Below are 15,607 nucleotides of genomic sequence, written 5' to 3' on the forward strand. Positions count from 1 at the left end.
CCACCGCCCCTGTACTTTGAATTGGAAATTTTCTTTCAGAGCAATTAATTTCATAATTGTTTTTCCTCATTTTGATTTTGCTGTATTCAAATTCTCTTACAGACTGGCTCCCAGTCAGGAAATTCCATCCTTACACCTTCATAGTTTGTTGTTATGGCAACTCTCCCTCTTACTGTAGGCCAGCTACTTATCAAAATGATCTTGTGAATTAAATCCCATTGCTGATAGCTACATATTATAAATCCTAAATTTTATAATTACAGTGACATGGGTTTAATTACTTTCCCAGCTGTAGTGTAATCAATGATTAAACTAAGTCACAGCTTCTATTAGTATGAGAGTTCATAATGCTACTTGTAGTGTGTTCCTCCTGTGGTCTTTAGGATAGGAAAATAAATGTTTTGATCATATACTTCCCCGAGTGTGAGCTTGGCTCAGCAGTTGCATTTTGACTCTTAGACCGAAGGCTATGGGTTTTAGCCCCACACCAGGATTTGAATACAAGGTCTAGGTTGATATTTCAGTACAATATTGAGGGATGATTGCATTGTCAGAGATGTTAGCTCTGATTTTTACTTGGGGCAAGAGTCATGCAGGCGGGGACGCAGGCGGACAGCAAACCATCTGGACCTCAGCTGTGTGAAGCCAGGGAGATATTCATTCCTGGACCTGTAAAGGCCCAGTAAGTCTCCTGCCCAGACCCAGTGCGAGTGGGCTGTTGGGCCGTCACCAGAACCCTAAGGAACAGTCTCTGGCACTCAGGTAAGCGATTGGGAGGGGGTTTGGGAGGGATTTGCGGTCGTGTATTGGCGCGGGAAAGTCTCACTGACCATTTTAACTGCCTGGCTGCCCGGTTTCTGCCAGGCAGAAGGGTTAAAATCGGCCCTGCTGTCTTTTGGTTAAAATGCTAAACCAAGGCCCCATCTGTCTGTTCAAATAGAAATTTTGGGGCGATTTTGCCAGACCTGGGGAGGCGGGTATGGAGGCGGGACTGCTGGGAAAATGGCAGAATTTGGGGGCGGGTGCCCAACCTGCCTCCAACCCGCCCCCATGCCATCTTGCCAGGAGGCGGGTAGCCATCCCACGCCGGGTCCCATCTCCTTGGAGGCGTGAAGGGATTAAAGCCTATTAATTGCCTGTTAACAGGTAGTTAACAGGCAGAAAATAGAATTATCCCCTTTTTGCCCTCACAAGTGCGGGCTTCCCGAAGGCTCCAAAACACACCAGCTCAGCGAGGCGAGTACTGGGTCTGCGGGGGTTAGTGGGGTGCAAAAGTGTGGTGTGAAGGTAAGTGATGGGTGCAAGAGTGGAGAAGTGAGTATCTGAGGTAAGTGCAAAGTGTTTTTAAAAGTGTACTTACCTTTGTTTCTTCCTGCAGGCTTCAGTCAGTTTGTATGCGGAGACTCTCGGACCTCGGTGTTGCAGATGAGAAATGACTGTTGCATTCTCATATGCAACAACCATCTCATTTCTGTGAAAGAAAGAAGGTTGATGAGATCTTGTATGCAAGACCTCATCAAACTGCAGGGAATGTCAGTGTTTGACAATGTCACAGAGCTGACAGATGAAATGTCATACGTTGACGTGCTCTGTAACCGGCTTTCCCTTAATTGGCCTGCTAAGCCCGCTGGGTGGGCTTAATAAGGTCAATCAAGGGAAACTAGCATGGGTTGGCCACAAATCGATGGAGGCGGCGGGACATCGACCCGACAAGCAGCAGTCACGCCTCCAACGTGTCCCCAGTCACAAAATCGCCCCCAAAAGATGCCATGCTACTTTTTGAAGAAGAACAGGGAGCTTTCTCAGCATCTTGGCCAACATCAACCCCTCAATCGACTCCATCAAAACAGATTAACTGGTCATTTATCTCATTCATGTTTGCGGGACTTTGCTATGACTACATATTAAAAATAATTCATTGGCTGTAAAATGCTTTAGGACATCTTGAGGATATGAAAAGATTGATATAAATCCAAGTTCTTCTATGAACCTACTTCTAGCTACATCAAGTGCAAAACACATATCACCTTGGCCAAGATACTGCACAGAATAAAACACAATTTGCTGGAAGGATTACTATAGGCTACGATGTTACAGTATAAAATTAGGCAGGTCAAATCTTACATGTTTTGTAAGCTAACACGCTACATTTATCATACTGGTACCACACATAAAAGAAAGAAAGACTTGCATTTATATAGCGCCTTTCATGACCACCAGATGTCTCAAAGTGCTTTACAGCCAATGAAGTACTTTTGAAGTGCAGTCACTGTTGTAATGTGGGAAATGTGGCAGCCAACTTGTGCACAGCAAGCTCCCACAAACAGCAATGTGATAATGACCAAATAATCTGCTTTTGTTATGCTGGTTGAGGGATAAATATTGACGAGGACACCGGGGTTAACTCCCCTGCACTTCTTTGAAATAGTGCCATGGGATCTTTTACATCCACCTGAGAGAGCAGACGGGCCTCGGTTTAACGTCTAATCTGAAAGACGGCTCCACCGACAGTGCAGCCCTCCCTCAGCACTGCACTGGAGTGTCAGCCTAGCTTTATGTGCTCAAGTCCCTGGAGTGGGACTTGAACCCACAACCTTCTGACTCAGAGGCAAGTGTGCTACCAACTAAGCCATAGATGAAAAGTGTGAAATAATATTGAATTGAAAATATTGCATGTAAGTTTCTTTTTCAGCTGTGGTCTTATCAGGTTTTATTATATCAATCATAAAATTTTAGCACAACAGGAGTCCATTTAGCTCAAGCCTTTTTATGCGACCTTACTATGCGCAAATTGGCTGCGTGTTTCCTTACATTACAACAGTGATAACGGGCCGATCTTGCCAGCCTTGGGGAGGCAGGTATGGAGGTGGGACTGCTGGGAAAATGGTAGAATCTGGGTGCAGGTGCCCATCCCGACACAACCCGCTTCCGTGTCATCTTCCTAGGAGGCGGGTACCTGACTCGCGCTGGGTCCCGTCTCCTGGAGGCGGGAAGGGGATTACAGCCACTTAACTGCCTGTTAACAGGTAGTTAACAGGCAGTTAAGAGGATTATCCCCATTTTTCCAGGAGAGGCGCGGGCTTCCCGACGTTGGGAAACCCCGCCAGGGTCACCGAGGTGGGCAGTGGGTCTGCGCGGGGTCGGAGGGGTGCAAAGGTGCGTTGCGAAGGTAAGTGATGTGTACAAGTGTGGAGAGGTAAATATGTGAGATGAGTGGAAAGTGATAGAAAATGCTTACTTACCTTTGTTTCTCCCTGCAGGCTTGAACAGTTGGGGATGCGGAGAGTCTCGCATCTCACTGGCAGAGATGACAGATGGCTGCTGCATTCTCCAATGCCACAACCATCTAATTTCTGCTAAAGAAAGAGGTTTGATGTGTCTTGAATACAAGGACTCATCAAACAACAGAGAATGTCAGTGTTTGACAGTTTCACAAAGTTGTCACACGATGTTTTGACAGATGAAACGTCATTCGTTGACGTTCTCTGTAACCGGCTTCCCCTTAATTGGCCTGCTAGACCCGCTGGGCGGGCTTAACAAGGTCAATCAAGGGAAAATAGCGTGGGTTGGCCACAAGTCGATGGAGGCGGGACTAAAACCTGTCAAGCAGCAGTCCCACCTCCAATGTGCCCCCATTGGCAAAATCGCCCCAACGTTTCAAAAGTAGTTCACTGACTGTGAAACACTTTGGGACATCCGAGGTCGTGAAAGACGCTATATAAATGCAAGTTCTATCTTGCTTTCCTTTTGTATATTGTTTCAGCTGAAATAACATTAACTGGTTGAATTATATGTTGGAATGGTTAATTTTATTATATTAATATTCCATTTACCATGTATTCCTGGTACTTGCTCCATTGTTCCTTTACCATTTTGTTCAATTAATGAAATAGACACCTATTTGATTTATACTCAAGGAAGCTGTTTTAACAGTTTGGAACCATTCATTTTGGCATCCTTATTAAAATAGTGACTATTTTAGAATACTGTTTATTACATTTCCCTAAATGGCTCTTTTATCAATAATGAAATGCAAGGATAAATATAACTGCTGCTGAAACAAATGGATTGAGATGAAACTGATGGTATCACATTCTAGTTTGAAGCTTAATTTATCACAGGGTGCTGGGAAAATCTTCCTCTGCAACTCTAGCAATGAATCAGCTGTATTCAGGTATAGTATAGCACCAGAATCACAGCACGCTGTACAGCAGCTAAGCATCAAGCCATCTTAGGTAATAAATGCCAAAAATGCACAGGAGGTCAGTTAGCATCTGGAAGAGAGAGCTGGGTTAACTTTTCAGGTGTAACCCTTCAGAATTTGCACAGTTAGGCTGAAGAATTCCCTTGGGTTGACTGTCAAGGACAATTCAGGACATGTCCTTAAAAATACAGAAGGGGGAGCGATGGCTAAATGTTGTCAAGCATTGACAATTCAAAAATTATGGGGCCTGTCCCTTTAAGAAAACTGGCAGAGGACGCTGGGTATAAGTGTCAGCCATGGCTCAGTTGGTAGAAATCTTGCCTTTGAGTCAAAAGGTTCAAATCCCACTCCAGAGACAAACACTACGCTGCACTGTCGGAGGTGCCGTCTTTCAGATGAGACGTTAATCCTGAGGCCCCGTCTGCTCTCTCAGGTGGACGTAAAAGATCCCACGGCACTATTTCGAAGAATAGCAGGGGAGTTATCCCCAGTGTCCTGGCCAATATTTATCCCTTGATCAGTATCACTAAAACCAGATTACCTGGTCATTATCACGTTGCTGTTTGTGGGAGCTTGCTGTGTGCAAATTGGCTGCTGCGTTTCCTACATTACAACAGTGACTACACTTCAAAAGTACCTCATTGGCTGTAAAGCGCCTTGGGATGTCGTGAAAGGCGCAAGTTTTTCATTCTTTTTATTATTGAGTTCAATGAAATGCTGCACTGAACAGTTAATATGTGACATAAATAGTGTACATCTTAGGAGTTATTAGCTATGGTATAAAATATCTGCTTTATTCCATATATTTAAATTATTGTATGGGGTCAAAAGCATATGAAGGTTTCCTTATTAAATAACAAGGTTTCCATAGCCCTAAAGACCCCCAATAGATGGATGGACAGAAATAATCTAAGTATAAGCATTAAAATCAACCAGTGTAACCTTTAATGCTGCCAATAATGATATAGGTAAGAACAGTGAATTTCTAATTATTCATACTCCAGTCTAACAAACTGCTGCATTAGCTGCACTGATTGTATATCCCCATCAGCTTTATACGTTACAGTTATTGACTTTCAATGATCCAAACTCTTGATTGTCTGAACTGATAATGTGTCTCTTGAGTCATTTGGATAATGAGAGATTCACTGTTTGCAAAAGCACATTTATCTATCTGGAACCCACTGCTGGTGGAACTGACAAGGGAGAGTGAACCTCCCGTTTCTTGACGTAGACAGTCACAGGACCTTAATACCAATAATTGCTTTTCTCATCCTCAAACACATGAGAAACCCATGTCATCACCTTCACATTTGTATCAGCATGCCTTTGCCTCAAACCTGTTTTTAGCATGTTTGTTCAAGGACAGAATAGCAATTGATTTGGTTGTTATAAAACAAATACTTGGATCACGCAATTGCTATTGCAATTAGAAGAACTTCATTATAAGTCTCAGTCCTCTTCATATTTGCCTTCTCCGATAAAAGCAAATTCACTACAAGCCCACTGACTCCCACCCCGCCTCCTGTAAGGACTCTAATCCATTCTCCCAGTTTCTCCGTCTCCGCCGCATCTGCTCTGACGATGCCACCTTCCATACCAGTGCTTCCGACATGTCTTCCTTTTTCCTCAACCGAGGATGCCCCTCTACTGTGATTGACACGGCCCTTGACTGTGTCCGTTCTATCTCCCGCACTTCTGCCCTTCCCCCTGCCCCTCCCTCCCGGAACCACGATAGAGTTCCCCTTGTCCTCACCTTTCACCCCACCAGCCTCCACATTCAACGGATCATCCTCTGCCATTTCTGCCACCTCCAGCATGATCCCACCACCAAACGCATCTTCCCCTCACCTCCCCTTTCAGCATTCCATAGGGGCCACTCCCTCTACGACACCCTAGTCCACTTCTCTACCACCCCCAGCACCCCGTCCCCTTCGCCCGGCACCTTCCCATGCAAGCGCAGGAGATGCAAAACATGCCCTTATACCTTCCCACTGTCCAGGGCCCCAAACACCCCTTCCAGGTGAAACAGCGATTTACTTGTACTTCTTGCAATTTAGTATACTGTATTTGCTGCTCACGATGTGGTCTCCTCTACATTGGGGAGACCAAACGCAGATTGGGTGACCGCTTTGCGGAACACCTCCATTCAGTCCGTAAGGGTGACCCCGAGCTTCCAGTCACCTGTCACTTTAATTCTCCGCTCCACTCCCACTCAGACCTCACCATCCTCGGCCTCTTGCATTGTTCCAATGAAGCTCAGCGTAAGCTCGAGGAACAACACCTCATCTTTCGATTAGGCACTTTACAGCCTTCTGGACTCAACATAGAGTTCAACAATTTCAGATCATAACCTCGGCTCCTATCACATATATATATTTTCTTCTTTTTTTTATCCACAATTTTTGTTTGGCCCTTTTCTTTTCTTCTTCCCTCCCACAGGGCAGCTGTCCTTCATTTTACCAGCGCAATTCACACCCCATCTAGAGCCATCCTTTGGCCTAGAAATTCAGTCGCGTTTGCGCCCACTTATTGGCTAAAGAGTGGTTTGCGCCGGAAGTTTGTTAGTGCCCGAAATTCAGTTGGTCCCTAACATCGGCGTTAGCCGGTAGTGCTGCGCCAGCACCGATGACATCATCGGTGTGCGCAGCGCCCCGGTTCCAATGCGATTCCGTGCCGACTGCCAAATTCAGTTGCGGCCGCCTCGCCCGTAGCGGCCGCAAACAGCGTTTGAAAAACGGGGCCATACAGCTCCGAAAGGCCGGCGCATAAAGGTGGAGGGGCGGCCGGCCGCTTTCCCGGTGGCCGCCTGGCCGCACCTCCCTCCCCGGACTCCTGCACCACCCCCCCGCGGCATTGGTGTCTGACTCCCGCGAGCCCGGCACTTCTCCGTGGTGCTGGGCTCATTTGCCGGGGGAATCCAGCGGCGATCTCACGGCTGCAGGCAGCTCCTCCTTAAGAGAAGGAGGAGGCCTGCAGTACCCCAGCCTGCCGCACCGCATCGGGTGGCGCAACGGCAGCTGGACGCCTGAAACTGACTTTCATCGCCCCAAGCGAGGCGGCCAAACCCTGCAATAGCGCCCGCCTCCGTCTTGGGGCGCTGCAACTGAATTCCAGGCGGGCGCTACGGGAATCCGGGCGAGCGCTAAATTTCGGGCGCTAACGACCTGGCGCGGCGATAGCGAATTTCTAGGCCTTTGTTCCTTAACCTGTCCCATTACCACCTCCTCTCGTCTTGAATATCTCTTAATGTCTCTCAATGTCTCTCAATCTCTTCCGCTTTCTATCCTATCACTGACCCTCTCATTTGTTCTTTAATCCTCTCCCCCTTTTCCTAGCCCCTAAACTTGCTTTCCATTTCCTGCTTTTTTCCAGTTCTGAAGAAGGGTCTTCGACCTGAAACGCTGACTCTGTTTCTCTCTCCATGGACGCTGCCCTGGCCTGCTGAGTTTTTCCAGCGTTTTCTGTTGTTACTTCTTTTACTTATTGCCTTGTGTGTTATTTGGAGCTTTCCTTCCCAACCAAAAACCTACTGTTCATGCACCAATGCAGTGCTGATCATTGTCTGGTCTTTACAATGGGCTTTCCGAATTTGGTTTTCTCCATTTTCTCACAAAATTTGAACATTCCACAGGCTGGTGAATGAACAATTACACTGGTTACGTGTCTCATTAGATGCTTGAGAAGTGCTCATTCATTACTATTGCAGATGTACATTATTACAGGTACCTTGTGATTGGTTCCTTCTTTGTTCTCACTTAATAAAAACATTCTTGGGAATTGCATGTCTCTCAATCATGTGTTCCTGTGATTTCATGGCAAGGTCATAATTTAAGTGAAGAATGAAAGGTATAGGCAGCCTTCCTAGTCACTATACTAAACAAATATTGGTTATGGAACCGCTTAAAGTTACCGTTATGAAAGAAGAGGCAGAACAAGGCCTTATGCCCTCCCTCTGATTAAGGCCCTAGCACAGTAACTGCAGAATAGAAAACTTGGAATGTTATCCTTTGTCATCCACATATCCTAGATTAGATAAGAAAACTTGTTTCCCTTCATAAACTGTATGTTGCAGGCATGTATTCAGGTGCGGTATCTCTTCCAGACAGATACGGTTGACTGTGACACTCAACAAGCATAAACCCAGACGCCTCAGATGATAATCTTGCTTCAGAATCCATGCAAGGCTGGCTAAAGTATTTTTCTTGTTGTCTTCACCTGGATCTTATTTAGTGCTATTATTGTAAAAACAAAACCTTCAAATATATTTACATTAAGTGGTTCAGAGTTACCAATCTGAAAGAAATTTCCATCCAAGGTATCTACTATGTTCTTTTAGGCACCAGTAAACAACAGACAAAGCCAACAGATTATTTGGTAAAAGTCAATGAAGGATATCTTCATGTCAATGGCTCGCTCCTAACCATGTGATCGTTGGGCCAGAATTTACGGTCTCTGTGACAGCGTAAGCTCAGCTTACACCATTGTAAGCCTTCTGAAATGACCTGCAAGTTCCAGGTTCCTGTATGTGCTGTGCAGGTGCGAAAATCCGGAACTTGCGATCTATCAAAGTACGCCTTAACCGATTATCCGAACCGACTAGAAAATCACTTTCACTGGCGCAGATTTGCTCAACTACTGTCCAGCAATTACCCATGAAACTCTTACGGCTGGTAAAAGCAGGCTTAGGGCCGGCTTTCATCAGTGTAAAGGTTATTATAAATTTTAAATTAAAACTTCAAAAATAAAAAATGATGCACAAACACATAAAATGAGTTTATGTAAATATTGGCCTGGATTAAAATTATTTTTCAAAAAATTCAATTTTTATTGTATTTGCTGTAATGAAGGGACTTTTAATTAAATTTGAAAATCAGAACATTTATATTTATTGCAGTTGTCTAAATAGTTTCATTATTTGGGCACTCCAGTAGAGTTTATAAGGGATTCCGTTCAGAAATGGAATCCTCCTTTCGTATTAGAGGACCTGGCCCACGTGATCCCAGGGGCGCTCCGTACCACCTGAGTCCCTGGGATCCATGGGCCTTTATGCAGGCGTAGGCCTGGAGGCCCGAGACCCAAACTCTCCGTAGCTTTGGAGCCAGGAGGTAAGTTCGGAAATATTTCGGGGGTCGGAGACGTACTCCGGAGGTACGCCTCCGACCACAAATTCAGGGCCAATGTTCTTGGCCACCAACAGTCTAATGAAATGTGAAAAAATCTATTTTATTTTCGTAGCAAAAACATCTTTGAAGATACAGTTGTTTAAAAATCTTGTGAAAATTAAATTTTGTGCATTTTTTGGTTAAAAATATATTTAATTTAAAAAACCCTCAATATACTCCTGTAGATGACAGATTATGAATTATAATGATGAAATGTTTCTTTGGTGAATAGGATACAACAGAAAATGTAATAGCTTTAATTGCTTCATGTGAAATTTATTTCAAGACCTCGATGATCCGAGATGATTCTCCGTTGGGTGATGCGTTTTATCATTGAATGAAAGTGAGTAGAAGGGAAAATAAAACAAAATAGAAATAAAAATAAATAATGTCTTTGGAGTCAGACCTGCCAACTCATGAAGCCAACGTGATTTGGAAGGCTGCAAAAACAACTTGTAGAGCCAAGTGTAGGGCTGAAAAAAATACAAATTAAGGCTGAATAAAAATGCCCAAAGTGAGAAACATGGGTCAGACCTTTTGATCTCAGAAGTCGGTCCAACCTGCAAGGCTGCAGGGCCACCACAGGCAGTGCATAATTTCACCTCAGATTAGGTGAATGCGATGGGAAGTTGAATAAGTCTGCTATTGTCGAAGAAAGCCTCAGAGTTTTTCAACTGGGGAAGAAAACTGCCACAAACAAGGTATTGGTCAGGAATAGCATCCAAGTTTCCAGCAAACTTGGCAATGTTGGTAAATACATAATATACGGAAATGATCATCTGATTACCAGCAACCAGTCATGTGGTTTTCACAGACCAATCAGCTTGCTACGAAGGCACACAGCTCCATGAACCAACCAGTTGACGACAAAGTGATACAACACTTCAAGGAATACTTACAGAATATTTTTTAATAATAAAAAGATAAGTATAGCTATGGAAGTAATTCCCCTCCTTGTTCTTTTAATTATTTGTATTTTGCATGATTTTTATGATTTAAATGAAGAAGTATTGAATCAGTATTTTCAGTTCTCCATCACTCAGATGCTATTCACAGTGTTATTTTACCCAACAGTTACTCTGCGGCAGTTGGGATATGCAAGTGCTGATTTATGCTGGCTATTTAGGGTACAGCAACAGATCTCTTTAGATTTAATCTGCAATTCATTACTCCATGCAATGGATTTAATTGTCAACTTGTAAAAGTCAATAACAGCTTCAAAGCAGCCTCTGGGGTTTTGCACAGTTCTGGTAGACACCATCCTGACAATACAGGAAAACAATTTATATAAGAGAAACAGCATTCAGTCTTACAGTCGTGAGATGATAATCTAGAACCGTGGGTTAGCTGACAATACTTTTCTGACTTTGCAAGTGCCATTTTATTTACAGTACAAGGAATAAAGATCTAAATGGCATCCCAAAGGTCGACTTCCTTTCCAAATACAACAGACGTGTCAGTGGTACATTGATCACATATCTTTCCCATTATATTCCTCTTAGCCTTCTACCTGCACACTTTCCAGAAAAAGATATATACAGAACAGATTGATGCTGCAATGTCCACTCTTACGAGGAAAGAATATTTCAGTTCATAAAGAAACCCCAAATGGTTTACAAATCACTATGGAATGCAATACACTCAGCCCTCCCATTGTTGCTTATCTGAAAATGTGGACTCAATATTACATAGAATTACATAGAATTTACTGCACAGAAACAAGCCGTATGACCCAACTGATGTTTATACTCCACATGAGAGAATATTAATATTAATATTTTAAAATTAACATTGGAGCTAATATTAAAATCACGAACAATGTTGTGTCTAACTGCACTTTTCAGTAATTCTAAGTTTGGAGGACTCTCCAGAAGACACCCTGTTAAAAATCGGGAATTCACGGAAAGGTTATTTCCTAAAATAATTAGCAGGAATAATTGTTAAAAAATGAACAAATCTAGATCTTTGTCTTTCCTTTTGTTAAGTCTGTGTGTTATATTGCGAATTACTACACAGACCACAAGAGTAAACTTTAACAGGACTTTACTGGTTGAAGGTCAGGGCGGAACTGCCCAATAAATCATTACACAGCACTTATATACCGGTGTGGTCACCGCCGGTATTACAGTATACAGCAGCCAAGATAAAGTAGTGCAACTCTTAAAATAGTTCTCTTAAAGGTGGAATGGTTACATACAATAGTTCTCTTAAAGGTGGAACGGTTACATTCACTATAATCCTCCCTTTTTAGCTTACAATATACCTATTCCCCATTAAACATAACATCATAACATATATATCCAACTTCATGTAAAAACAGTTCACAGATTCAGTCTCTGCGGGAAACAGTTCACAGATTCAGTCTCTGCGGAAGCGCCTCCTGCGCTTCCTGACTCGGTCTGGATAACGCCTCGGTGGTGTAGTAGTTCTCGGTGGTGTAGTAGGTTCACGTTGCTGGGGTGACTCATCCAATAGTCCTTCACTGGACTTAACAGCTTGAACTTTCGTAACTTCAGAACCAGCCTTGCTGACTTCTAAAGGCTCAAGTACCTTGGGAAGTTTTCCTACTTCCAGACTGATTTGGCTCAGTTCAGAGGGACCACGTGCGTGACCTGGAAGGGGTGATAATGGTTCAGATGAGTCATCATCTTCATCATCACGGAACGACTCACATGAATATACTAGATTGCTGTCCTCCTCAGTATCTACGTCCTCCAAATGGTTTATTATTTCTATTTTTGGAGCTCCAACCGTGAGTGTGGCTGCGGTCTGTGCATTACTTGATTTGCAGCTATATTCACCAGAGTCTTTGGGGGTGAGATTTGTAATGGTAAGTTCTATCACATTCTTATTTTGTTTAAATTTGTAACGGTCAGAAGATTCGATTAAGCTCTGGTCTTTGTACCATCTGACCATCTTAGGAGTAAGTGTAAACTCACAGTTCAAAGTAGCAGAATGCTTCTCTTCCACTGTAATGTTCTGTAGTTCTTTGACTACCTTTGACGGAGGCTCTTTAATAGTCAGCCTTGCCTCAGATTTCGATTTCCCTGCAATAAACTGCAGCAAGCCGGTCATCTTACAAGTTGTTTTTTTCAGAGTGAGACGATGAATAGTGCCACGATGTTCAATGTCCACATCTTCAGAAGCATGAATAATTTCACCATTTAGTATCCATTTTGGAGACTTCACGTCAGCAACTGAAAGTTCACACTCAAAAATGGCGTCACTTGGCTCTGACACTTCCACATCACATATGGGTTTAATGATGGCAATTGATTGCTCTTCTACATATAACTTTGCTGTGCTTTGGTCATCTATGGCGTCGCACATGTAGTTGCCTTCATCTTCAAAAGCGACATTATTAATAACGAGCTTCCTGTACACATCTTCACTCACAATCTCATATTTATTACTGGGATGAATCTCTTTGTCTTTGTAATACCACTTGACAGCAGCATTTGACCTGGAAACCTTGCATTCGAAAATGACACAATGTTTCTCCATGTCAATCTTCTCTCTCAAGGGTTTCACAATTTTAACTGGCAATTCTTTAATTCGAAGCAAAGCTCTGGAAGTAGCGCTTTCAGCAACAAACTTGATCTCTGCAGCATCTTCAGTTTCTGCCTCTGCCCCCAATTCCCTGAGTGGCTTATTACTGCTGACACTGCTCACAAAAGGGTGCTCTTTCTTCTTAGCTTTCAACTGATCGATGAATTTGACATATTCCCTTTCTTGCTCAGCTTTGATTCGTTTGGCCTCCTCGCGCAGACGGTTTGTGTGTTCCTGCTCCATTTTCTCAATCAGCTGCTTCAGCTGTCTTTCCAGATTCTCCCACTCTGTGTCAAAGAACTTTTTCTTCGCATTCATCTCTTGCTCAAAACGGCGAATCATTTGTTCCAATTGCTGTTGTAGTTTGAAATTGAGTTGAGTTCGAGCCCGGTGTTCCTCAGAATTGTGCATGTCTGTAGACTGGACAGACTCAGAATTCTCTGTCAAACTATGTTGTTGTTGTTCAGTGGAAATCTGTTCTGATACTTTGTTCTCTTCTGAAGCATTTATGCACTCCTTCGTTTTTCCATCATTAGTCTGCAAGTCCATTTTAGACTTGTCTTTTGCACATGGGCTGGTCTTACCATCATCAGTTCCAGAGTCTGAGCTGATTGTCTTCACCGAGTTCTCACTCTCTGCTTTGTCACGGTCACTGTTGCATATGTCCTCATTCAATATTCTGGACAATCGTGCAGGTTTGACATTTTTCTTTCCGGAATCTACCGTTATTGCTTTTAGGAAGTGCCAGTCCATATTGATTTTACTGATCCACTCCCGTCCCAGAAGTGGTGGACCTCCCTCAGGTAGTACATATAAGTCCATTCCTTGGTGTTCTTTGCCCTTGTGTCTCACCTTGACTTTTATCTTCCCGATGGGGTATACTCTTTGCCCCGTGTATGTTTGCAATACTATCTTCGTATCCCGTAGGGGAATATGTGTGAATAACTTTTTGTAATCTTGTTTATTCATGACCGTCAACGCCGATCCGGTGTCCAAGTCCATCTTCACGTGGACTCCTGCTATCTGCAGTGCGACCCAGATAGTTTGTAGGTCAGCTTCCTTACTCACATTGTGAATTCTCAGACTACCCAGTTCCTTGCTGTTGGAGTCTGAATCCGAATTCTGTTCATCCGAACTCTTCTCAGCCACCTTGTGTACCTTGCTGCACTTTTCCTGTGGTGACTTTTTGTTGTTGTTGGTCTTCTTTCCTGACCGGCATACTTTAGCTATGTGACCAAGCTTGCCACATTTTCTACATTCCTGGTTTTTAAACCAGCATTGGTTCTGATCGTGTGTTGTCTTCCCACAACGATAACATTTCGTTGTACCCGAAGCCATTTGATCCACGCTGAGTACCGCTGCCTTCAGCTGCATTTCCGCAGTGCCTCTCGCTGCGGCTTCGTGTGATGCTGCAATAACGACAGCCTTATCAAGTGTAAGATCGTTCTCTTCGAGCAGTCGCTTTTGTGTTCCTTCCTTCGACAACCCACACACGAACTTGTCTCTCAGTGCCTCTGTCAGATTTTCCCCAAACTGACAGTATTTCGCTAGTCTACGCAGTTCAACCAAGTACTCCGCGTTGCTTTCCTCTTTCAGTTGCGTTCTCGCATAAAATTTAAATCGTTCCGCTAACATCAGCGGTGTGGGGTTCAAATGATCCTTCAGGACAGTAACAATATTAGCGAAAGTCTGATCCGTCGGTTTAGCTGGTGATAGAAGATGCTTCAATAGCCCATATGTCTTCGCACCCATTGAGTTTAGTAAGGTTAGTGCTTTATCATCATTTGATATTTTATTTGCCTTACAATATATCTCTATGCGTTCTACATACGTGGCCCAATCTTCCACATCGGGATCGAAATCATTGATGTTACCACGCTTAGGTATCTTCGCAATCTTTTTGAGAAACAACAAAGAAATTTTTCTTTAACTTTTTTTTCAAAAATGGCGGTTTCCCGCGCTTGTCTTCTTCCCCGCCTACTTTCAAAATGGCGGTTTCCCGCGCTTGTCTTCTTCCCCGCCTACTTTCACAATGGCGGTTTCCCGCGCTTGTCTTCTTCCCCGCCTCCGAAAATGGCGGTTCCCCGCACTCGGTCTCCCTCGCTCGGTCTCGTTCTCCCTCGCTCGCTCGGTCTCGTTCTCCCTCGCTCGCTCGGTCTCGTTCTCCCTCGCTCGCTCGGTCTCCCTCGCTCTCCCGCTCGCTCGGGCTCTGTCTCTCCCTCAGTGGTTTTCAATCGTGCCTCCCAGCCCCTCTCGCAGTCCGGTCCTTTCCCTCCCCTGGCTGCGGCTGAGTTCTCCGCAGTTTTTTTTTTTTTTTTTATATCCTCCCGCGCCTTACGATCCCGGTCGCAGCACCTCGCGGCCTCGGTAGCTGCCCGGCCTTTTTCACCGGTCACGGTCGAGCTGTCTCTCGACGCTGTTGCGTCTCCCAGCCCGCTTGTAGCCCGGTCTCTCACACCGGCTGCGTTCCCACTTGTAGCCCGGTCTCTCACACCGGCTGTGTTCCCGCTTGTACCGCGGCTTCCGTGCCCTACGCTGCCCCAGTCTCAGCGCCTCTGACCCCGACTTCTGTCCGGCTCCTTTCCCCGGCCGTGGTCGAGTTCTCCGCCCTTATATCCTCCGTTTTTTTTTTTTTTTTCTCCCCTACTCACAGTCAACGTGGCCGACTCGCTTCTCATGGCTGATCGGC

The sequence above is a fragment of the Somniosus microcephalus genome, chromosome 22 (genome assembly GCF_052327205.1).
Source record: "Somniosus microcephalus isolate GS21.2 chromosome 22, FLI_Smic_1.0, whole genome shotgun sequence".
In the NCBI taxonomy this organism is placed as follows: domain Eukaryota; kingdom Metazoa; phylum Chordata; class Chondrichthyes; order Squaliformes; family Somniosidae; genus Somniosus; species Somniosus microcephalus.